General features: G+C 61.9%; 1 pseudogene; it reads right to left on the bottom strand.

Annotated features, from left to right (window-relative positions):
- LOC125081636 (nuclear factor of activated T-cells, cytoplasmic 1-like) overlaps positions 1 to 24,515 on the bottom strand; it is a 55,675-nt pseudogene that overhangs the window by 15,079 nt on the left and 16,081 nt on the right.

The following is a 24,515-nucleotide window of genomic DNA, read 5'->3' on the forward strand; positions in this document are numbered from 1 at the left end:
GGGGTCTCGGGACCCTGGGTCCTGTCCATGGAGCCACGGGACCAGAGGGTCTGGGACAAGGCCAGCAGCCGTGAGGTAGCGAGGTGCGGAATGCAGGGAAGTGGGGTCGCCTGGGGAGGACGGGGCGCCGTGAGGCCATCAACCCAAAGTTCCCGTGGCCAGCTACACATACGCGGTTCTCACCCAGCTGGTGGGTCTGCAGGGAGGAGGCCGAGCCTCGGGCATGTGCAGTGGCCTGTGGCAGAGCCCTGGGCCATGCTGAGGCGTGGGGACGGGTGTCTGTGGGGCTCCACGTTGGGGCCACGGGACAGACACTGCGGGGAAGGAGTCCTAGGCTCTGAAGTAGGTCGGACGGTCAGGTCAGAGGTGAGCGAACCAAACCCAGCCCTTCCACTGAGACAAGGGACAGCGAGCTGCGGGGGCAGCCACACCCTACGAGGGAAGGAAGAGGGGTCGCCGGACAGGAGACACTCGGACAGTGGCCAGGGGGAGGGTGGGCCAGCCACACTTCCTACAAGAACACAGAGAGACCTCCGGGGCGCCCTGCTCAAGGCCTGGGCACGGGCACTTGTGAGACCTCCACCAACAGCCTCACGGGCGGACAAAAGTCAGCACAGTCACGCCCCGGGGACACTGAGCCCTTGCCGCGGCCGCGGCCCCGCAGGAGCAGAGCGCTCGGGCTCGAGGCTGGACGCCCCTGAATCACACGCACGACGAGAGAAGAGACGAGCAGGGGCTGGGAGGGTGAGTGAGTTGCACACGAGCTGTGAGCTTAGGTCCGCGCAGCCTCACAGACTGGATGCCAGGATCCCGCCAGGTTTCTGAAACGGGAGGGATTAGCTCATGGGTGACAAGCGCAAGCTTCTGGGCGTTTTGGAACAAGCTCTCCTCTTTCCCGCAGGTGCCAGGAGCAGGGGCCCTGCCACACACAGGGCCTGCGAACCCGAACCCAGCACGGCGAGCTTTTGGGGGCTGCTGCCGTGGGCAAGGGACAAGAGTGATGCACACATGAGGACAGCTCACAAGTCTCCATGCACAAGGACAGGAAAGGTGCCACGAAACAGAGTGTGGGACACGGAGCTGGCTCCTATACTCACAGCACTCGATGGGGTTCGAGGCCACTTGCAGGGACAGCGTCCGGCCGCTGGGCTGCGGGATGTGGACCCGGAAGACCAGCCTGACCCTGGTGTTCTTCCTCCCGATGTCTGTCTCCCCTTTCCGCAGCTCGATGTCTGAGTTTCTGAGCTTCAGGATCCCAGCACAGTCCACGCTACTCGGAACAAGGGTCCACACCTGCCTTTCAGTCCCTGATGTGCCACACAGGGCGTCTCCGCTCCGCCCCCAGCCGAGCCCACCGGGCCCACGTGACAGCACGCCCAGGAGACGGCTTGCTCCTCACACCCTGGGAGCGGAGCGTGGGGCACCCTACAGTCGTCGGGAGGAGGGGAGGGGGCTGCGGGTACGGACCTCTTAAGGTCAGTCGTCAGCCCAGAGACGGCTTCCTTGGAGCCTCGAGGGCAGTCCAAACGCACATCGGCGATGACAGAGCCCCCCCAGAGAGAACTCTGCACCCCACCCACCGTCAGTGTCGCTGTGCAGTCACCCCCGAACTCAGAAATGACCCGGTGTCGTGTTCAGAAGGTGAATGCAGGCACAAGGGGGACTGGCCACAGGGACCGAGCTGCTCAAGTGCCACATGCCCAGAGGCAGAGGCCCTACAAAAACCCGTCCCCCTACGGATCTGTGGCTTCCACGGGTGTGGAGCCCGGGCCAGAGGCTGGGAGAGGCCCCGCGGCCCAGCGCCCGCCCCGAGAGCCCCGGCCACGCGCACAGCTCACATGGCTCGCATGTTGTTCTCTGGCAGCAGCGGGATCTCCAGGACTTTGGTGTTAGAGAGAATGGCTTCGTGACTGGTGGTGGAGACGGTCTTGCCCGTGATCCGGTGGACCTGGTAGAAGGCGTGGGGTCTCAGTAGGCGGTCGTCGGCCGTCCCGATGAACAGCTGTAGTGTGAGTGGCTCGTTCTCCAAGTAGCCGTGAAGCTGGCGAGAGAAGGAGAAGCCTCCGTATGCGTGCCGGCCCACGGCTCCGAGCCCGCCTCAGCAGAGGCTGATTCACGGGGAAAACGCGCAGCAGGTGCTCAGCGCCAAGTCCCCCCACGGCCCGGTCCCCTTCCGCGTCTCTGTGACAGACTCCTAGTCCCATGCTGGCTGGGAGCACTCCTGTTGCCTCCGTTCCAACATGCGCACCCACGTGTGCAGCATGTGCATCGCAGGCTCACCCAGTGCCCCATGTACCCACGTGTCACACACAGGTGCACATCTTGCATACGCGCCATGCCACCACCGTGAGCAGCACCCAGGGCACCGAGGTGGTGATGTGTGGCTGTGCTCGGCTCCTCCCGCCTCCCCCAAAACCTCTACCTCCTCCCTGGGCGTGCCTCCCTGGCACCTTGTGACAACACCGTCCACTCTCTGCCTGGCACATGTCTACTGAAAGGACCGCATCCAGCAGGCGCCACCCATGAACCCAGGGCCACACCAAGCCGTTCACAACTCTTTCCCTAAACAATTCGGACGTGTCGGGCAGGGCAAGGTCCCCTTTCTCACTCACAAACCATCCTAACAGCAAAGAGGACGTGTGCAGAAAGCCATAAACACTCGGACCCTTGATCTCCCAGCTCTGGGCCTGTCCCCTCCAGGAGCAGGTGACAGCCACATGCAGGACCATGCCTGCCAGCCCGCGCCCCCGGAGCACCACCCAGAGCCTAGGATGGGCCCCGAAACCCCACACTTCTTCACTTCTACTTTCTGTTTTTGTGCTCACTTCCCTTGACAACAGGCGGTCGTTCAAACACCACGATCCGATGTACCGAGTGACATCCTGCCATGAGGACGGCATCTGGGTAGGAATGCCACCAGGGCCACCAGGAGGCCACGGCCGCCCGCCTGCAGCCAGAGTGTGCTCTCCGAGGAGCTACAGAAGGATGACCCTCGATGCGGACACACATCCTTGCCATCCCACCCACTGGCCACGGTTGCAAGGGCTGGACACCGCATGAGCCCCCCACAGCAGCCTCCTCCGTGCCCCAGGCAGGTAAGATGCAGGCGGCGGGGCCCGGAGGCACAGGGATACCCACGTAGACACCCAGGCTCTGCCTCTGCGCTGCAAGGAGGCCGCCCCAGGGTCACTTCACCCACCCGGGGTCGCCTCGTCCACCCCGAGGACGCAGGTACAGGGTCACAAGGACCTGCCGGTCAATGCAGGCCCGGACCATGGTGGCGGGGCAGGCGGCCCCGTGCCCTCGGGGGGCCAGCGCAGGCAGCAAACACCAACAGGAGCGGATGGACGGCGTCCCCAGGAGCGTGGCAGCTGGGAGGGCACGCAGCAAAGGCCGTGACGGGGCGTCACAGGGAGACACGGAGCTCTGACGTGAACACAGACAGAGGGTTTCTCCGCAGGCAGGAGGGCTGTGAGGAGGCGTCCAGAGCCAACCCTCGCACACGCGTCTCCAGGCAGCTGGGTTTGTGCAGGTTGGCAAACTCCCGTTCACGTCGCTGCCTGAGAACCACAAACTTCGGAAACAGGAGCGACAGCCCAGATGGGGGATTCGGGGCGAGGGCCGGTCTCCGCTGTCCTTCCGGGCACAGCGGCAGCTTCCAGTAGGTGCAGGCCGGCCGCTCGCAGTCAGTCATTGCTGAGCACCAGGTGCTGGTCAGCGAGACGCCACGGGAACTCAAAGGGCCCGTGCGCTGAGCACTCCCTTCCGAAGGCTCCTGGCTGCACCCCTCATGTGGCCCCTGGCCTCAGAAGGAACCCACTCTGTCCTGAGTCACGGGTGCGCGCTTGCCAGCGGCTGGAGGAGGGAAGAAGGTAGGCTCCTCCCCAGCGTCGGGCAGCAAACGTCTCGCTTCCTGGAAAGTGCAGGTGTCCACGTGCCAAGTGCACGCGCGTCGATTTTCACGTGGGCCGAGAGCCAACGCCTCTCCAGGGTGCCCTGGCATGGGGAGGAGGACACAGCCACGCCGGGCCCCGCCACCTGGGGCCGAGTGAGACCAGCTCCAGTGTGTCACGACATGCGTCCCAAGCACGTGAATGTCTTCGTCTTCAACCCGACTCGGAACCGTCAACACAAACGCTTCCGATGTCAGAGTGCCGGTCGAGAATGGTAACCGAGCCCCAGCATCTGTTTACCCAAGGAACACGCCTGCTGCTCCAAGTGTGACTCAAGTCAGCGCGAGCCTTTAATGAAAGCCAGGCCGGGAAGAGACTCGTTTACTTACTGTTTGAGTCAGTTAGAAAATGAGCCCCTTACAAGCTCCCACGAGAGCATCTGCACTATGACAGGCTGTCCTCAGCGTAGATCCACGCAGTCAGCAACCTGAGTGCCAGGGCCCGGCCTGCCACCCGCCAGGACAGAGAACTGGGCGCTTGTGTGTGAGGTCCCAGGAAGGGGCTGAGGGCCGGGGCATCCCGTGTGCTCAAGTCACAGGTACGGTGCGAGAGATCTTGACGTCCCCTGGGCAACCTCCGAAGATGGGTGCTCAGTGCAGGAGGGGGCATGGCTGGGGACGCAGAAGTGTTCCCAAGTGTCCCACTCACGCAGCACACACCTGTACACTTACACGTGCAAACACGCAATAGACATACACACTCAGACCTCAAGTGCACACAGATACACTCAGACTCCACGTGCTCACATGCACACTCAGACCCTCCCACTCAGACCACACAAACACATGCACACCCAGACCCCACATGCTCAGACACACACTCAGACCCCACACATGCAGAGACCCCACACGCACACGCACGCTCAGACCCCATGTGCACACACGCAGCAAACACCTGTGCACTCACATTCAATATACAGCAGGCGCAACTCGTATGCACACACACACACACACGGGTGTGCGTGTACTCACACTGCAACCCCATGGGCATGTGCACACACCCCCACACTCACGTCTGGGCTTTCTAGACACACCATGGAGCACTGTGCTCGGTCGGGAAGTCGGGGAAAGACATATGCGTTGGGCATGCTGTTTGCAGCATTTTCTGCCTGTGACAGGCTCCACACATCTGTGGACGTGGTCTCGTCCACGTGGCTTTGCCACATTAACACAGAGTCACTTCCGTCCAGACCCACAGGCGTCTGACCGACACAGACTCCACATGTGTGTGCAGGCGTGTGCTCACGGCAGGCTCTCCGCGGGGGGCCCAGGCGAGCCGCAACCATGTGTTCGGCAGGTGGAGCGGCCACAGGGCAGCTTCCCTCAGCCTTGCACACGCACGCGCCATCCCGTGACCCCGTGCACACGCGTCCCTCACTGACCAGAAGAGCCCACACACAGTGCCCGTTTCGACGCGGTTCTCGCGGGGGCTGCTTCCGTCCCACAGAAATGAAACGCGTCTCCTCTCCCAGCTGAGACGCTTTCTTCCCACGTGAACACACAAGTGTACCCCAGGAATGGTGCTGGGCAGGGTCGGAGCCAAGACCAGCTTGTCCGCTGCCCGACTCCCCGCAGCCTCACCGGGAGGGCCCTCAGCCTTTTGTCCACTGAACGAGCTCAGAGAACTTAATGCCGAGCTAGACTCAAATCAGTGTTTCTATAAGAGGAAATATAAAAGTAAAATCAGAGCCTGATTAAGGCACAATTTCGGCCACTCTCTCTTTCATTCCACAACGTTTAACACAATAAGACGTAAATGAGTCTTCGGCCAACACGGTTTCTCGTGTGGCTGAGGCATGTTCCAGATGGTGAGGAGGTGGCCCCACAGGCTCGACCGCGGCCCCGCTGCAGTCACACGCTTTGGAAATGACAGTCCCCACGTCCCCCGGGACCGCCCTGTGGCGCCTCTGATAGCCGGCGGGACGCGGTGGATTCTGGGTACAGCTCGTCCTTTTAAAAACATGCCATTTCAGTGAAAACGGGCATATTTAAGGTTTATCCTGGGAGATAAACATCTATTATTTAAAACGCGAAGTTCATTTTCAGGAAAGTCATTTGAATACCTCACACGTTCCCCACCTGGCTTCCTGCCTCTGGCACGTCTAGTGTCTGTCAAAACAATATTTATACAATTACCTGTCACAACAATGACCTCTCTTTGCTTCAACTGAACTAAACAAAACGCAGGTTCCGTTTCCAAGGGGTAAGAACCACGTAGTCTTCCACACGTGAAAACGCCCGCCTTTAGGTCTGCTGCGGAACCCAGCACTTGTGGGGAGGTGACAGGCGAGTGACAAGTGGGCCAAGTCCCCTGGACGAGGGCGGCTGGCGCACGTGCGGCTGGCGGGGTGTGGGGACACGGCCAGCCCAAGGCCACTGCCCACTGCTCGCGGGCCATCCGTTCACGGGGAAATTGTGCATTTCACACCGTGTGAAGTTCGTGTCTTCCCACGAGGCCCGAACGAGCCGCGCGGAGAGGGAAGTGTAGCTCAACGACGCCTTTTCAATGCCAAACTTGCAGCGACCACAGGGACTTGCAAACCCGAGTAGCACAAGTGTTGCTGCCACGGCAGGTCCCAAATCCTCATGGGGCAGAGAGGCCGCGCCCATGCCGACGAGGGGTCCCACCCCCAGAAGGGTCTCCTACACCCACACGCGCTCCCTCCCAAAGAAGGAGAGTGGCCTGGTCTCCGGACGAGGAGAGGACGGCGCTACGGCAGCAGGACTGGGACGGTGTCTGCGTGGCTGTGGCCTGTGGATCAGCTGTCACGCCAACTCGTGCCTGTGACACCGCAGTACACAAACGTACAACATGTCGCCAGACGCCGACCCCGCTGCCCTGGAGACCTCATTAAGAGGGGCAGAAAGTGAGAAAACCAGGAACGAGAGCTTGGGGACCCAGCGGTCGGAGGACAGCCCTTGATCCATCTGAGAACACAGACACGACAGGGCCACGCGGGCCTTCACGGGTCATGCCCCCAGGCACCTGCCAGTAACCGTGTGGGCCTTCACTGGGGGCTCCGGGCTCCGTTGCTGAGCAGTGAGTGTGCCAGAGGCCCTGCTTCGTGACAATGCCGTGGCCACGCCGCCCAGTAAGGACACTCAGGACGACCTCGGGAAGCCGGCCACGCTGTGTGCGTGCGTGTGCATGCGGGCCTGTGCGAGACAGCATGTGAGCAGACACGGAGGTGCAAGTGTGCGTCTCACTGGATGCAGGCAGAGGGGCCACTGGCACGTGGCCCGTGGTCAGGACGCAGCTCCCGGGCAGGCGGGCACTGGGAGAACCAGGCAGGCCGAGGACACGGGCACCAGCTTCAGGCCTCGCCCCCAAAGCACCTGCAGGAAATCCCAACGGCGTCTGTGGAGCAGAGATCCAGGCCCCACGAGACACCACCCCAAGTCATTTTCAACAGCGTCACTGAGCTGACATTTTCCGTGGCAGAAAATCCACCACTTTTGCACCGTGGAACTCGCGATATGACATCTTTCCTGTAAGCGACCTGTGGGACTGCAGGACAGCAGGACAGCAGGCTTGTTTTCCAGGTGAACGTCAGCATCGTGCTGTCGTCTCAGGAAGGTGAAGGGAGATTCAGTCGTGGGAGGACCGTGTGCCTCCTCAGCTCTGCCGGCGTCCGGGAGCCGCTGCTCACGGGTGGCCCTGAGTGAGGACACACAGTGCGTCATCCCCACAAGTCCCAGCTTCTCTGACGCAGGAACGTCTGGAGAGCCCCCGTCACCCGTGACGGTGGTCCACACGCCTACAGGGCCGTCTGTGCAGCCGACCTGCCTGGACCGGTGCCCTGTGCCGGCAGCCAGCCAAGCCCTGGCCAGGCGGGTCCAGCAGCCCGTCTGTCCCACACCCGGACCCTGCTCTCTCTCAAAGGCGAGACTCCCACAAGGCCAGCACCGGCCCCTCAGCTGGCTGGAGCTAGGTCCAAGTGACCAAGAGTCACGACAGAGTGGGTCATGGCTCCCTCTTGAGGGACACAGAAGACAGGAAGGTGTCGCTGTCCTCAGAGCATCAGATGGCAGCGATGGCAAGTCGAGCAGTTGCCATGACAGCAGCCAAGCCATTGGAGAAGGACGAAGGATGCCTCGGGTTCAACCAAAGCAGAAGGGGGACCTCAGGACGGGTCCTGCGTCTGTCCCAAGCCCTGAGCCTCTCTGACAGACTGCAGAGGCTGCCCTGGCTGCCCTGGGCCCCACGGCCTCAATGGCTTCGGTCTCGGTCCAAGTCTCCGTCCCCCCTCTTCTCAGGCTGTACCCAGAGTGTCTCTGAGAGGTGGTCTGGGCTGTGGTCAGCAGAACCCCACGTGGGAGAGTGTGGACGGGGGACCGGCCGCGTTGCAGTAAAGCTAAGCACACCGTCCTCACGGCCACGCTTCGCTGACACTGGACACCGGAGCACAAGCTGAGTATCCACCGCAGGGAAAGTAGCTCACACGCCCCGGATGGAGGCCCTAGAACACCGGAGCCCAGGCGTAGCCTCCAGAAGGGAGGAGATAAATGACCTCGATGTGGAAGCCCCATACCCTATGTCACGGCCAGAGAGCAAGGAGAGTGACATCGTGCCCTCCACATGCCACACGTGCACACGTGCGAAGAACACAAATGCTCACTTGTTTGCACACTTGCCTGTGTGCGCAGGTGTGTGTGCCTGTGTATGCACATGTGTTCTACAGGTTTGTGTGTGCACACGTGTGTGTGAGCATGGCTGTGTGCCTGTGGGGGGTGTGCGTGTGCATGATGGCGGGTACATATGTGTGTGCCTCTGGGTGTGCGTGTGCACGTGTGTGAGCACGCGTGTGCATGGGGGTGCACTAGAGCCAGCGGTACCGAGGTTACACGGTCTCACTGAAACTGAGAATCCCTCCCGGGAGCAAAGGGTCTGGGAAGGTTTGCCCTCGGTGACAGCAGGTTTGTGTGGCGCACGTCGCCTTCGCGCCACAGGTCTGAACTGCACTTAGTCACGGACGACAAACGGCTCCAGGGGATTACGCGCTGCTCCTTTCAGGAAAACGAGCTCATTTCTAGAGTTTCCTGCATTTTGACACACAGAATTTTTCTTCTGAATAGTAAAAGTAAACCATCACCGCCCAGTAAGTGGGTAAGGGTCAGTTGTGTGAGCATTTGGGAAGCACAGACGTCCAGAGGCTGCCCCTCGGGACCACCCGCCAGGCCCACGCGTAGCACGGGGACACGGTCTGACTCACTTCGCCAACAGGCAGCTCGAGTTAACGAGGGACGTGAAACTTGTCAAGGACTTTAACCGTCAACTGTCCACTCAGATAGTGGATTTTATCTCACTCGACGCTGGACGCCCATCTTGAACAAAACACGGACAGAGCAGAGGCGGCCAAGAGGCTCAGGGCTCGACCCGTCCCATGGCCACACCTGCTCCCGTGTGCGGCGCCCGGGCCCAAGCACCGTCGGCGTGTCCGCTCTCGCTGCAGGATGTGCCGCGTCGGGGAGGCTCCAGTGGGGCTGGCGTCACACGTCTCCAGCTGCCCCCGCAGTCCGGGACCGGCACACCTCCCGGAGGAAGGCCCGCGGGTGCTGAGAGCAGGTGCGCAGCGTTGGGCGGCTCTGCGGTTGGGAGGCCGGAGCCAGCCTGGTTCCAGTCGTGACCAAGGGAAATGGAGGCCCCGTCCTTGCCCACGACTTAGCCCACAGACGCCCTGCTGGCAAACTTACCCGAACGCGTGAGTCCTGGGGCTCCAAGAGCCGGATGGCCTCCTTCTCTGGCCCTGGCAAAGCGAACTTGCCAGGACGCGGAATCTCACGTTCCCAGGGTCATGGACCCAGTGCACGTGGCTCAGGGGCCCAGGAGAGCCCGCTGCTCGCCCCCTTCATCGTTGAGACGCAGACCTACGCCCACTGATGAGCAGAGCCGGATGACAGGTGGAAGGGCTCGCACGCACAGAGCAAACGATGGCGGTGGAGTGCGGTCAGTGCGCGCGAGCCCTTCCCTCTGCAGCCTCTGCCCCTCAACCAGCAACACGTCTGTGCATCAGGGACGGGTCAGGCTCTGATCCAGGTGGCCCTGCCCTTTGAGCGCAGGGAAATGGGCAGCAAGCCCCCAGTGCCAGAGCGGCCATCCCACAGCAGTGCCCTAAGGGTCTTCGTGGAGGGCTTCCGGCCACAGGCGACGAGGGCAGAGTGGAGACTCTACAAACTGGCTCCACTGAAGCAGAGGGCGACGGGCAGAGGCCAGATGCGGGGAGGGAAGCTGGGGTGCACCACTAGCCGTGGCCACAGCAGGACAGCTCCCTGCGGGCAACAGACACTTGGACCCGCTGCCCGCTGGCTCATGGCGCACAGGGTCCCAGCCCACAGCAGGAGCAAAGCTCCCGGACCACCCCCACGGGCCGCTCAGCCCCACCCCTGCGGGCTGACCCTACGCACGGACGGCGCATCTTCAGATGTGCCCATGGAGCTGGTGTGCGGGGCTCTGCGGACGATGGGGGACCACACAGACATGCGTGGAAGCCACGGAAAAGAAGTTACATTAACTTCAGAGTAAAGAATGTTCTGCATGGAGACCCTACATTAGCATTGCTAATTAAAAACGTGCTGAGAAGCCCCGACTTCTGCTGAGAAAAAAATGATCTAGAAACAGTGCCGAAGGGCCCCAGAAACCATGAGGAAACACTAAGGTGAACCACAGCCGCAAACACACCTTTGGTGATTCCAGACCCCAGAGCAACCCGGGAGCCTGGCCGCAGGGGAGAGACAGCAAACTTCTAGAAACACCTATCCTCGAGGAAAGCGCCATCCACCATGTGGCAGGTGTGATTCAGCACAGGTGTGGGGCTCCCACAGGGACACATCAGGGCTCCCAGGAGCTCCTGGGACCTGCCCCAGAGACCTGGACACGCGGGAATGCTGGTCCCACGAGGTGGTGTCCCTACAGAGGTCACTCACCTGATGCCCAAAGCCTCCCACCCACTTGCCACACAGACATGCACGGTACGTGGGCTTGCACGGTGGAGAGCACCACCACGCAGCCCTGGTCACACAAAGCTTGCGTCCGTTACCTCCCCTGATCTCCTTCCCGCCCAGGGACCTGCACGTGGGGTCAGTCAGAGTCCCCCGAGGCTGTGCTCCGGACCCTCTTCTACCTCAGGGCAGTGCCTAGGAGTCCTGGCAGGACAACACCTGGTCAGTTTAACTGTTACTACGGTATGAGGAGGAGGTGTGAACAGAGCGGCAGCTGCAGGTGAACCTTCCAGAAGCCATGCCCGGCCTTGGTGTTAGCCGGTCAGTGACCCAGGGGACCGTGGAGGCAGGGCCCAGCACAAAGGCTGACTGCAATGGCACGCAGGCAGCACGATGGGACGTCAGCCTGTGGCCCGGCTTGCACCTCTCTGGCAGCCAGTGCCCCGGGGGCTGGTCAAGGCATGATTGTGCGTCCCGCCTCGGCACAGGCAGGCTGAGCGGTGTCTGTGCTGACAGAGCAGAGTACTCCGTGACAGACAAGAGCCTAGTGTTCTCCCGGAGGATGGGGGCCCGGGGAGAGCCCAGCACGGCAAGATCACCCCCACTGGTGCTCAGCAGTGCAGGAAGGAAGCGTCCTTCGTCTGGAGACTCCCCCTCAAAGACACGACAGCCTTCAGAAGGCATAGCCAGAAAAAGGGTGAAAACCGGAGCGCCTGGACAGGGGGTCACCGTCCCCAGCCCATGTCGGCTCCCAGGATCCACATGCAGGAGACGGGGCCCACGGAGCTGTCGCCCGCGGCCCGTACAACATCTCCCTGCCTTCCTGCAAGCACGAGGCCGCGTCGGGGCTGCGGCTCTCCCCACACCCGGCCTGTACTCAGCGAGGGTCCCGGGGGGACGACACCCAGCGTTTCCTTCTCATGGAGAGAGTTCTGCTCACAGGCCAAACACTGGGCTGTGCGGGCACCCTGCCTCAGAGCACCCAGCCTCAGAGCACATGGGACAGAGACTTCCAGCCGGTCTGGCCCTGTGGGCCCTGGCCCTGTGGCTCAGTGCCCCTGGAGAGGGACAGCTGGGGGCGTGGGTTTCCCCACTCTGATGTTTTATTAAGGACGCTTGCTTTCACCACTGTCCCAGTGGAACCGCCTGACGCCCCCGTCCCGCTCCGCCTGACGCCCCCCGTCCCGCCTGTACCTGACCTGACGTTTTTGGACACTTGGCCACAGTGAGCACGGACACCCGCCTGTGCGTGGAAAATGGTCCCTTCGAGGACGGCTCAGGAACCCGCCAGTGCTAATTAGAACACCGAGCACGATCACGGGCCAGCGGCAGAGCTTCTGAGCCTGGAACCACCTTATTCTAAAGTCTGGACAGCCCTGAACGAGGAGGCTGGAGCCTCGAATCAGAGGGTTGCTGGCGGCGTCCACTGCTTCGAAACTCACGGACTTTACTCCCAAGGGGGCATCTGGGGCCATGAGGAAAACCCGAGCCACACTTCCACCAGCTCCGCTAAATGACGAAACGTACACAGTTGTTTAAAACCACAGTTAGGGGGCACCTGGGTGGCTCAGTGGGTTAAAGCCTCTGCCTTCGGCTCAAGTCATGGTCTCAGGGGTCCTGGGATCGAGCCCCGCATCAGGCTCTCTGCTCGGCAGGGAGCCTGCTTCCCTCTCTCTCTCTGCCTGCCTCTCTGCCTGCTTGTGATCTCTGTCTGTCAAATAAATAAAATCTTTAAAAAAAAAATAAATAAAACCCACAGTTAGAGACCTGCCTGAGGCCACGTGCCGCTGCCACGTGTCCACAGACCGCAACAACGACCCGCGTGTTCCCGCACAAAGACCACGTTTGGTCTGCTGGACACCACAATGTTAGAGGGGCGCGCAGAGTGGAGTATCTCTCTCCATGGCACCAGGAAGCCCCTTGGCTTCGCTGCCCGTAAAAGCTGACGGCTCTCTGCACACGTGCTGGGCAGGTGCACTGGTCGTGGCCCTGCGGTGTGGGGGGCGCAGCTGGCGCCGGCAGAAGCCGTGTGCTCTGCAGACCCACTGCTTGGACGCGGCGGCAAGAGGAGGGGCAGCCTGTGAGACACAAGTCCACGTCCTGTGCAGGTCGGCCACGCTTGGCCACGGCCGGCCACAGCTGGGCGGGGTGGGGCTCAGACCTGCATTTTACCTCCCCTTGATGGGTTCTCAGCTGCGTGGCCGTGGGCTCTGGGGATCCTGACGCTCACACTCAGACGCCCCCGCACGCTTGCCATCAAGTATGAACGTCGTCCGGGAACACCCATTTGTCTCTTCTGTGGAAATCCTGGCTTTCCGGGTGAACAGCCCTGTCCTGCGAGTAGGAGGCAACACCCACTAGGACGACTCAAGTAAGAACCTCTAGGCCAGACCCCGGAGTGATGGAAACGAGCTGGGAGCACACATGCTCACCTTCGAACCCCAGGACGGTTTGTGGGGGGTGCCGGAACCCTCGCTCCTGGGCCACAAGCTGCGTGAAACAATGAGTCACCATGGTGGCCACGGTCCCTGCCGGCTTCCCTGCTATGCCCATGCCCTCGGGCTTCTACCCTGACGTGGCAGCAAATACCATGTTCTGTGGGGGCCCAGGTAAGCCGAGAAGCCAGGTGCCAGGGAGACACTGGCACCCAGGGCACAGCCACACTACCTGCACCCAAGGCCAGACCCCCTCGCTGACCACACCTGCGCCTGTGGCCAGGACCCACGCCCCAGCCCCCCCCATACCGCTCACATGGCCGGGAGCCCCCCCCACGTCCCCCAGAGGGTCTATAGCCAATTCCACCATCGCCAGAAAGGGCCTCACTGCCCCTTGACAGTGACCAGGAGCCAAACTGATAGCACACGCTGCGGACCTGACATGCTGCTTCCAACTTCACGAGACCTTCCCTGGGTTTCTGGTTTCAGCGACCTTTGAATTATTCACACACATGAGCCTCCTGTGAGGTGCGCTGGATGTTGTCAAGCACTTGTTCGGGTAACTCAGTAAGCAGAGCTGGTGGTTTGACCCCGGGTCAGAGGCCAGCAATGTCCCCCAGGTCACTGCTTGGGCCCCTGCAGGGCTGGTGGGAACAGGGGACCCTGCTCTGGGGATGGGGCCCAGGGAAACCAGAACCAGCAGAGCGCTGGTGGCAACGCAGTTGGCCCCGGCGAGGGGACCCTGTGGCATGAGGCCAAGGCGTGGCAGCAGCAAACCTGGAGGAGGATCGGCCTTCCCGCACCCCCCACACCCCCCCGAAAGGTGAGGCCCACAGCAGGCGCGCCCTCCCCAACCAGGACCCAAGAGGCTGGGCCTCTGAGAACCCAGGAGGCCTTGCTCTCAGGCACACCCAAGCTGCCGGCCCCTGGACAGGCGCAGACGACTCCTGGGCTTGGACGACACCCAGGGTTGCAGGGTGGGCAGCCTGGAGGGCCCAGGAGCACGGACTGCTGTCATCCTTCCCGACTATGGGTATGAACACAGGAGCTAAGAAGAAACTATGCGGGCCGGGGGCCCCACAGGCCTGCTCCAGCACCCGCCTGCTGAGATGCTCTCAGGCCGCACACAGAAGCGTGGAGGGACCACAAGAACACTGAAAGGCCCTCCCCACCCCGCAGTCCTGCTCTGATTGTGTCTGAGAAGGATGCCCCACGTGTCGCCGTGCGTCCTGGGCAGCTCCTTCCTGCGGTCACTGACGCTCTGGAAAAGGAGCAGGTCCTCCCTCTGGGGCCCAGCGGGAGCACCTCCGTCTGCAGAACACAACTGCTGTGATGGAGATGGCCTGGGGTCGAAAGTCGGTTAACGGCGGCAGGTGTGGGTACCGCGTGTTTTTATCAGGATCCCCGGTGCCTGCAACGGCTTCCGTCTGTCCGGACCAGAGCCCACCTGCCGCAGACCCACCAGCCACAGGGCAGCTGGTGGGCTACGTGGCTTCGCAGGAACTCCCTGGCGTGGCCCAGCTCCTGCAGAGGCAGCAGCGGGCGTTGGCGCGGGAGGACCGCGTCAGAGGATACGCGAAAATAGCTCAGCACAGGATAAAACCTTGTGGTTAGTGTGCTTTCGCGGCAACGGGAGGCTTTTCTATTTTCATTTGCTTTATAATTGTGTGCAATTTCTATTTTATCCAATTTGTGGTCCACCAACTGAAAAAGAAAGCAAACCCCCAAAAGCCCCTCTTCGTAACTGCTTACCTCACCCCTGCATGGATACACACTCACTCTGCTGCGGGTCCTCAGAAAGCCCCAGATTACTAACTTCCCAGGAGAAGTGCTGACAGCACCTGACGTGTTCTGTTGAACACCATTTACTGTTTGCATTTCACCTGCAAGGTTACGGGGTTCACCCCCTTTAAACACACAACCAGCCCTTCCATTTGCCTTCACTTAATCTGAAATAATTTGTAACGTATTTCAAATACTGTTTTCACGTTGTTAATTTCTCCAAAATGTCTCAATTCTCCCCGTAATGTCTACACTGACAGATGAACATCATTCTGAGGCTGGGGCGGGGGGGGGGGGGGGGTGGTTCAGTAAGGTGTGAGCGGCAACAGCAGCCCCCAGGGCCAAGGGCTGCCTTCCCTAGTCCTCCAGGCAGTCCTCCCTCGAGGGAGCCCAGAGGCGGTCCCCAAGGAGTCCGGAGCTTTGCATTTCAAAACAAAAGGTAATGTTTGCAGGCGGCTCCCCCCAGGGCAGGACCCGGGCCCCTTGCTGCTGTAATTTCAAGAAATGCAGCCATTGGCCATTATTCCTCTGCTGCCCAATTCTCTCTTCTCTTGGAGCTGCTATATTCCCACCCGCACCGGCCCACTCTGCTCCGAGCAGCAGCAGCGGGAAAGGGAGTTAAGTGTCCAGTTACGGAGCTCGGCTAATGCGGCATTGTTCGTCCTCCGTCCTCCAGGGAGGTCGGCTGAAATCGTCCAGCTGGCTGCCGTGTGTGGACGGTCCCCAGCCAAGCAAGCAGGTACTAACTGGCACCAAGCACGCGGCCACAAACACCGCCCCACGCCCTCCCACCAATCCCACGCTGCTGATTGCCGCCTGGGCAGACGGCTCTCTCGCTGGGGCTCCATCCCTGGCAGGATTCTCTTCTTATCTAAATGGCATAAAATAAAGACACAGGTGCCCTGCTGAGCACCCTTCTACCCGCCTCATTCCCCCAATGACAGGTTGGGGCCCACAGGTCGGCGGGGGGGTATGGGGGGCACACTTGCCCCGTCCACCACCTGGAGCTCTGAGCAGGAGAGTAAAGCCATCCGCACGTAGCCATCGAGAGTCCCACCACTGGGCTGGCCAGGAGGGTCAAAGCTTGTCGGCAACGTGTCAAAGTCCACTGATGTCCACACAGCAGCCAAGCTCTGTGCCCACATGTCCTCCCCGGGGTGTAGGGTGACACCTTTGGGCAGCAGACACTACCTGTGTCTTGGCTACAAGGGGGTCCCCAGGCGTCCAATGACAAATGTTCCAACTCCGAAAGCCAAGAACCTTATTCCCCTCCAAGTGTCTGGGGTGGGAGATCTGCTCCCGGAATCACCCCCCTGCATGTGGGCAGGAGACCCCAGCCCAGTCCCGACTGCGTGTGGCTTCTCTTCCCTTGGATGTTCCCCGATGCCCGGAGCCTCCCAGCAGGTCCTCTATCCCTCCCACATCCTGTTTGAGGAATCCCAAAGCAGGAAAAAGGACAGACACCACGCTGGGAAGCCGACGGGACCAGCCCATGGGCCCACCCAGGAGCTCCGGCCCCGTGGTCTGTGGGGGCAGAGAGCGCTCCTGGGCCAGGGGCCACACCCGGAAACTCCACCTTCCAAGGAAGGAGTCTTTAAATCAACCTTCCACATCGAAGGGGGGTCGCGTCCACGGAACTCCCGAAATGCTGGCCAATGCTCTTCGGGACTGGCTGTTAGGAGACCCCTGGGATGCGGGGCGGCTGACGGCCATCCCAGGCTGAGCAGAGGAGGGGAGGGGAAAACACGGGCGAGACCCTGGGCAGCGAGCTCTGTGAAGCCACGTGGGCGGCCCTCCTTGCCTCTGACAACACGTATCTCCTCAAAAATAAAACATCTTCATTTCAAGGTTATATTTATTTTCTTTTAAAAACTGCTATTCCAGAACACCTTAGAAAAGGAAAAACCCCCAAGGCTGAGTCTCCTAAGACTGGTGGAGGGTGCCCCCATCCACACGGCCCACCCGCGCTACCAGGGACGTGAGGCGACCCTGGGTTGTTTCCCAGCTGTCCCATCCCGTCTGAACCAGACTGCCCTGGGGGACACGAGGCACAGGCAGTGTCTGTGCGGACGCGGCAACAGCACACCCTCAGCTGCCCACACGAGGCCCAGGCCACGGCCCCACCAACCACGGCCTGGCGTGCGGACTCCCCGCTGCGGGCTTTGGGACTCACTAGAGAGGCTTCCCGTTTTCACACAAAGCTAAGGGTCGGTGCCGGCAGCTACAGGGTCCCCGTGCTCCGCCGCCCCGCACGGAGAAGCACAGACCACGGGGGCCCCACGCCGCGGAGCTCACACGCCTGGCTGAGGACGGGAGAAGCCACGCCGGCTGCTGCCACGGGGGCCGCTCCAGCCACAGCTCCCACCTCTGGGCTCGGGTGTGTCCCCCAGGGAAAGACCCCGGTACCTGCACGCTGGGGTGTCCTCCGGCCGACGCCTTCACGGCCCCCCGGCTCCCCTCTGTCTCGTAGTGGGCTCTGTGGTGGGGCTTGGGTTGCACCTCGATCCTCAGCTCGTAGGGTCCCGAGCGCGACGGCAGCTGCCAGTCCAGGGCCGGGAGCGACGGGCTGAAAGGGAACACAGAGGGCATTACAGATGCTGAGCGCGGCCCCAGCACCACACCCCGTTAACGTCCCCATCAGCGAGGACAAGGTAGAGCCACCGGCTATGGGAGGAGGATGACGCCACGGCCAGTCTGGTCTCCGGGACGACGTTCTGGAACAAGGAGGGAGGGAAACACCCTCCACGCGTGACCCTTCCCTCGTGATAACAATGCTAATTATGAACCTCCTTGTCAGACGGGTTCCAGAACTGAAGACCTTTCCAAAACCACCAAAGAGCCTGTCCTGAGAGCCAGGAGCCCCGCCCCAATGCCCCCGTGTGCAGGACCTCACGGTCTGGACTCAGCTGGTCCCTTCTGCACGGTGTGACCCCAGCCCCTCAGCCCCACAATCCATGCACGACACAGGACAATTCTAGTCAAGACCACGAGGACACGGGGAAACCACGGTGCCACACACTGTCACCTGTGTGAGCTGGTTTATCGTCCTGGTGCTGGGGAGGGGACAGGGATGGTGTGTGGCAGGTGCCAGTGCCTGTGTGACGAGCCCACAGGAAGCACACTGGCCTGTCTCGGCACAGACGATGAACGTGAGATTTTGCAAAAGGAGGCGCCCGGCCACTTGAATCCAGGTCCCGCTCTCCCTACAGAGGATGCCTCTGGGTCTCACCCTGTAAACCGATAACGGTCGGCCATAAGGAGCTGCAGACTGTGATGTCCCCACAGGACCGGGGTCTGGCCCAGCGGCCGCCTCTCTCCCCAGAGCCCGTGTCTACGCTCGGCCATCCTGCCTGCCATGCCCGTTTTGATTCAGTTTCAGTGAGATGAAACCTGAGGCCCGGGGTCTGGCTAGCGTGTTTCTCACTGTGTAGACAAACGTCAGGGATCCCTAGAGAAATTGACCCAGCGCCGCGACCAATTAAAAGTGGGACAAAGGGACGCCTGGGTGGCTCAGTGGGTTGAAAGCCTCTGCCTTCAGCTCAGGTCATGATCTCAGGGTCCTGGATCAAGTCCCGCATCGGGCTCTCTGCTGGGCGGGGAGCCTGCTTCCCTCTCCTCTCTCTGCCTGCCTCTCTGCCTACTTGTGATCTCTGTCTGTCAAATAAATAAATAAAATCTTTAAAAAAAAAAAAGTGAGACAAAGACAGGTGTGTGTGGAGAACCTGCGTCTGCCCAGGACAAGGCCAAAGTCTGCGGGAAACACCAGGGTCCTGAGCAACTTACGGAGCCGCCCAACAGGACTTCCTGATGACGGGAAAGCCACAGTGCGGTCGCGGGCATTTCCCAGACGCAGTATCAGCACTCGCCCGACTTCCAGGGACACTGCCATGCGGAAGGAGAAGGGCCTTTGGGAGTCTCGGGAGGGGACGTGGCGGTCAGAGACCGGGCACAGGGACGCCTGCCGCGGCCAGTCGGAGGACCCCCAGCCCTGGCCCCGAGCTGCGCGATCTCATGCACACTGTCTGCCTCGGCCAGACCGTCCGACCATGTCCACGGCAAAGACAAAAAAGCTTAAGTCTGTCCACCTCCTGAGAGAGAAAGAGCCGAAGACAGGGTGGCAACCAGTCCCCAAAGTTTGGGTGAAGGGCACGTGCGGTGAATATGACGGAGGACGACGTCCACAGCGCTGACGGGCTCTCGGGCCTCGGGCGGAGTCTGCACACCCTGTGCGTGCCCCGACCGTGCAGTGGACAGGCGATGGAAGCGGCCGTTCGAGTGAATTCAGCGGCTGGGAGGCGAGGCCCGAGCCTGGAGAGACGGGAGGGCCCCACGGCCTCGGCCCACGTCCCCGCAGAGGAGCGCCTGTGGATGCTGAGGCCTCAGCCCAGCTCCGGGCTTTCTGCCGAGCGTCACGGAGCGGTGCGTACCCGAAGCCCCCGCGGGTGACGTGGCTCTTCCAGAAGCCACACGGTCAGCGCAAACAGGAAACCTCAGGCCGCGGACACGGACGCCATCTGCCGTGGCCCACGTGTGCACACTCCTGTGTCTCCACATCTGGGAGTGCGTGCGTGAGTGTTCTCACAGGGAAAGGGACACATTGTGACAAAATGACACACAGGACTGGATATCCCGGCTTTTTCTTAAACTAAAGACGTCTCCAGCATCCGAGCGTTTAGTTAAAATGACACGACATCACGACACCCCTCCCGCGGTCACTGATCAGCACCGCGCCGGCCGCTGCGAGAGGTGAAGGTCCCGAGTGAGGTCTGGGCCACCCCCCCGGTCACTGCTGCAGCCCAGACGCAGGCCTCGTCCAAGAGGCCACACACTTGAGGCTCCCCACAGGTCTGTAGACGGCAGCCGGGGATGCTGGTGGCCCCCCCGGGGACCTCGCGGACGCCACTTCTCTGCAGGTGCAAGCCGCGGGAGCAAAACCACCCCCTGAGCTCTGGCAATGCCTCCGAAGCACCGCGAAACCTCCAGCCTGGCCCCGAGAGCCGGCTGGCGCCCGGCTGACCGCCAGCGTCCTTGGGGTTGCCCGCCGCCACAGACCGTACTCACCCTTCCCGGCCCGCTCGGCACACCGCGTCTCACAGGTTAACGATTTACGCTTTCTCGGGTGGCGGGACGTGGTCTTGGGAACTGCGTGTGGAACACTAACTCACAGCACGTGACCCAGGAAGAGCGCTCGGCGGGGCGACAGGAGCCGGCCTGAGTGCCTTAACTCAAGGCGCCACGCATCTCGTCCCCAAAGCCAACGGGTCCAGGTGCAGCCAACGGGTCCAGGTGTAGCCGCCGGGCCTGGTGCAGAGGGGCCTCTGGGAGGTCTGCAGCCACGAAGGCACACGTCCCACGGACACCCTCCTGGGTTTTCTTCTAGAAGCATCTGTTCCAGGAAAAGCCGAGCAGCCCCTACAAGCCACACGGTTTCCCTGAATTTTGGAACGGCTCATGCCTGTAACAAGAGGAGCACGGTGCCGTCTCGCTCAGCAGCATGGAAGGTCACTGAGGGGCAAAGCAGAGACCCAAGTGCCCTCTTGTCCCCAGAACCCACCAGGGTCCAGGCACTCACGTGCAGACAGGCTTGGGGATGGCAGCTGAGGGGGAGCTCGGCAACTTTCTGTGAATCTGGAATTCTTACGAAACCCAGAGTTTTGGAGATGCCTGTTCCTGTGGCCTGGCCAGCTCGGGGGAACTCCGGTTGTGATGTTCGAGCCCCAGCCAGAGTCTGCAGTTCGCGCTGGGAGGGTCCTTCAGAGTCTCTCCTCTGCCTCCACCCTCCCCCCAAATAATAGAAGAAATAAATTAATTTTTAAAATCCTCATTCTCGTGCTTGGGAAACAGAAGCTCAAGCCCTGTGCCCGTTAACTATTGTCACCACCCCAGAAGAGAGCAGTGAGCTAGGGTCGCCCATGGGCCCCTGCCCTCCCACCCTGAGTCAGTGCTGAGGGCCTGCTGGGTGCCGTCCCGGACAAGGCATCACTCCCCACCTGGGGTAGGGTCTCCCGCACCAGGTGCCCACCCTCCCCTTCCGCCGGGGAGTTCAGGGCCCTGCAGGTGGGAGACCCGGCTGACCCTGCCCTGTGTGCTGGGGCGCCCGTGGGACAGCACGAGGGGAGCGGGTCACAGTCTCCCCTGCACCTCTTCTGTGTGTGGGCGAGGCCTCCTGCGGGGAGAAGGGGCCCCCGCACTCCCAGTCTGACTCAGCCCTGCCCGCGGAGCCGCTGGCACAGCCCATTTCTCACGAGGGAAAAGCCTTTCAACTTCTGCTGAGCCTCTGTGCTCCTCCCCATAGGAAAGCACGAAGGGATTTTTTTTTAACGCTCAGTGCACGGCACCCTCAACACCGACGTGCTGTGTATCTGAAGTAGAAAACACCTAGAGTTCCGCCCCTGTTGGCCCGGCCAGGGTGGAGCCCGGAGCGGCTGTCCCGTGTCCCCCGCGAAGGTCCCTCCGTGTGCCGCCGCGGGCTGCCTGCTCCGCGACTCACCCGGACGCTGAACTCAACACCCTTCTGGCCGACCCTCCCGGGCGCACCGTGACCAAGCTCGTGGGCAAAGCCGGACACGGCGCGGTGTCTGCGGTTCCTCCAGCGTTTCTGCGTGGGGGACCCAGCAAGCCCGGGGGGCCCGACCACTGGGAAAAAACACTGAGCTGTGGGCGACTGTCTGCACCTGGAGCCCCAAACCAATGTGATCCTGACGACACCGGCCCAGGGCTCGGAAATCGCCTCCAGACCTCATCTGAGTCCCACAGCGCAGAGGCGCCCTGGCCAGCAGCCGGGAGACCGTGGCTACGGGGCCAAGGCAGACTTAACGATGTATCACCATCTCAACAGTGACCACTGACACCCGAGGGGGACACCAGACGTCTGCCTCCAGAGGAAGGCGCACTCGCCATTTTGCAAAACCTGAGGCCAGAATTCCTGGCAAACACTCAGATTCAGCACCAAACTGGAAAAACAGAGCAAATCAAAACAGGGCATCCCCAGGACAGACGAGCACGCCAAGCAACACCACGGGGGCAGCTGTGGGAATCCAGCCCGGGTGGGGGGGCCTGATGGCTCACGGTCCCGCGATTTAAACACAAGTCCCCAGTTTGAAAGACCCGCATCGCGTATGTCGGTGCGACAACAACGGGACGGCGGGGCCACGTGCTGAGACAGCCTGGCGGCGGGGTGGGGGGGGCGGACAAGCGCCCCGAAAGTCAGGGGACCCTGTCTGAGTGTTGCCCACGGTTTTTGGCAGTAGGAAGCGGAGAATGGTTGTCACGGACGAGGCGAAGCGCACGACCTCGGCCGCTGTGGTCGTCTGGGCCGGGGGCCTGCCGTGGCTCACTCTGCTTCTCGTTTTCCTAGAGTTTCAGTGTCTACGGCCCGAGAACATTACTTGAGAGCTGGAAACACAAACCGGTCTCCAAGGCCCAGCTTCCTCCTGCTCCTCGCCGGCCCGGTGAGGCGCCCAGTCTGGAAAGCGCCTAGAGCCACGGCGCCCGGCGGCCCTCCTGGATTCCTGGGATGCCACGGCCACGGGGTCTGGAAACTGTGTGCACAGTCAGCCGGTTCCAGGAACCTCAGGGGAAGCTTTCCTGCTGCGGCTGGAGCCCAGAGGCCATGCGAGCCTCCGCCTCGACAGGGTAAATCCCTTCACTTCTGAAGTTCCCAGGCCCTCGGGCCCACACAGACTTATCGCTCAGAGGAAAGCTAAAGGCTTTCATGAGTCCTATTTTCCTGAGGTAGCTGAGACTGTAAACTCGGCACTCGGCAGACTCAGACCTGCCCGAAAGTAGGACATTAGAAACCGAAGAAAAGTGATATTATCAGAGTAGCACCACGCGTTTTCTCAGGGTCTGCGGCCAGAGGCCTGCTGCCCGCTCCTTGTTGTTTTGGTTTCCCTCTCCTTTTGAGCAGGGGTTATCCCAGGTTCTCAGGCCTCAGGCAGGGGCTCTGGGCACAGAGGCTGCGGGGCAGGGCTGCGCCGGGACCACACATGAGCGTGGCCTGGGCCCACCCACCTCCAACCCCAGCTCGGGCTGAGAAAATGCCTCCCACACACGGGAGGTCAACCTTCCCGGAGCCCGGCCCTGAGGCCTGTCCTGAGGGGACAGGTGGGTCCACCCAGGACAAGTCCTTGGCCAACAACCCAGAAGCGGGTTCCCAGGGTTTCGGGCAGGCACCCCTCCCTGGGCTCATCCTCCCGGCGGGGCCCACCCTCTGGGCGCCTCCCTCCCGCCTTCCCACAGAAGGCCAGAGGGAGGAGCAGACTCTCCCTTCAGTGAAGGGGCGGTGGGGACAGGAGTGGGGAACAGACCTCCCGTAGGATGTCACTCCCAGGAGCCCTGGAAACTCTTGGGCCCTCTGGGCTGTCGTCTCACTCACAGCCCCCTCTGCTCTGCCACCAAAGGTGACACTGAGCAGGACCTAGGACAGGCCAACAGCAGGGAACACGGCAGCCAGGAGGAGGCAGGAAAGGCACAAGGGGGCCAGGGAGGCCTCCTCCGCAGGCTCCCGAGTGAGGAGCGGGGAAAGGCCCTGCGGCCATCGGTCGCCCCCCCCCTCCCCCAGCCCCCAGTCCTCCCCTGTGGCCAGTGACGCGTCCTAGGATACCACGACCCTGCCAGATGCCTCTGGCCCCGCATGCCACCTCCCTGGGCCCCATGTTCAGGCTCAGAAGTGGGAGCCCAGAGAGAGCCCCTTCCCGTCTTCCCCCCTGCTCCCGCGGCCTGGCCAGGCCTGTGTCTGTCCCTCACGAGCGCAACTCATAATCAGCCACAGACCGAGAGCACAGGGAGAGAGAACATCAAGGCCTCTGCGCAGGGGACGGTTCTGACGACCCAGCAGTCCCTCGGTGTCCTGCTTTCAGGTCCCCATCGGGGCAAGGAGACCTCCAAGGAGCAGCGGCGTCTTCCAGCTCTGGGACCCCCCGTGGTACCCTCGTTCAGCACCTCTACTGCAAGGACACGTCCTCCAACCAACCGTGACCCTATGACCCCAGTCCACGTCGCACCTGCGGGCTGCCTGCACCCAGATGGGCGGGGATGGCTTCCCATCCACCCTCGGGGCCACAGCCCGCCGTACTCTGACCCTCCGGAGACACAGGCCCTCCTCACCCCACACATAGATCTACAAACCCCGACAGGTCCCTACACACAGAGAAGGAGCCTTTGTCCGGACGCCCAGAAGCAGACGAGCAGCCGAGAGGGAGCCGCCGGCCAGGGAGGTGCCAGCCTCACCCGAGAGAGGGGGACTCTGCTTCAAACCTCGTTCCTGCCTCACGCGCGCCCGACCCCCACGCCGGACTGTGGATGCGGCAGGGTGGGGGCACTCAAGGAGGAGCATTGGCGGACACAGGGTGTGGCGGAGGGGACAGCAGGCTGGGCCTTGGGGGACGGCGTTCTGGCCGTCCCTG

The sequence above is a fragment of the Lutra lutra genome, chromosome 12 (assembly GCF_902655055.1).
Source record: "Lutra lutra chromosome 12, mLutLut1.2, whole genome shotgun sequence".
Lineage (NCBI taxonomy): Eukaryota > Metazoa > Chordata > Mammalia > Carnivora > Mustelidae > Lutra > Lutra lutra.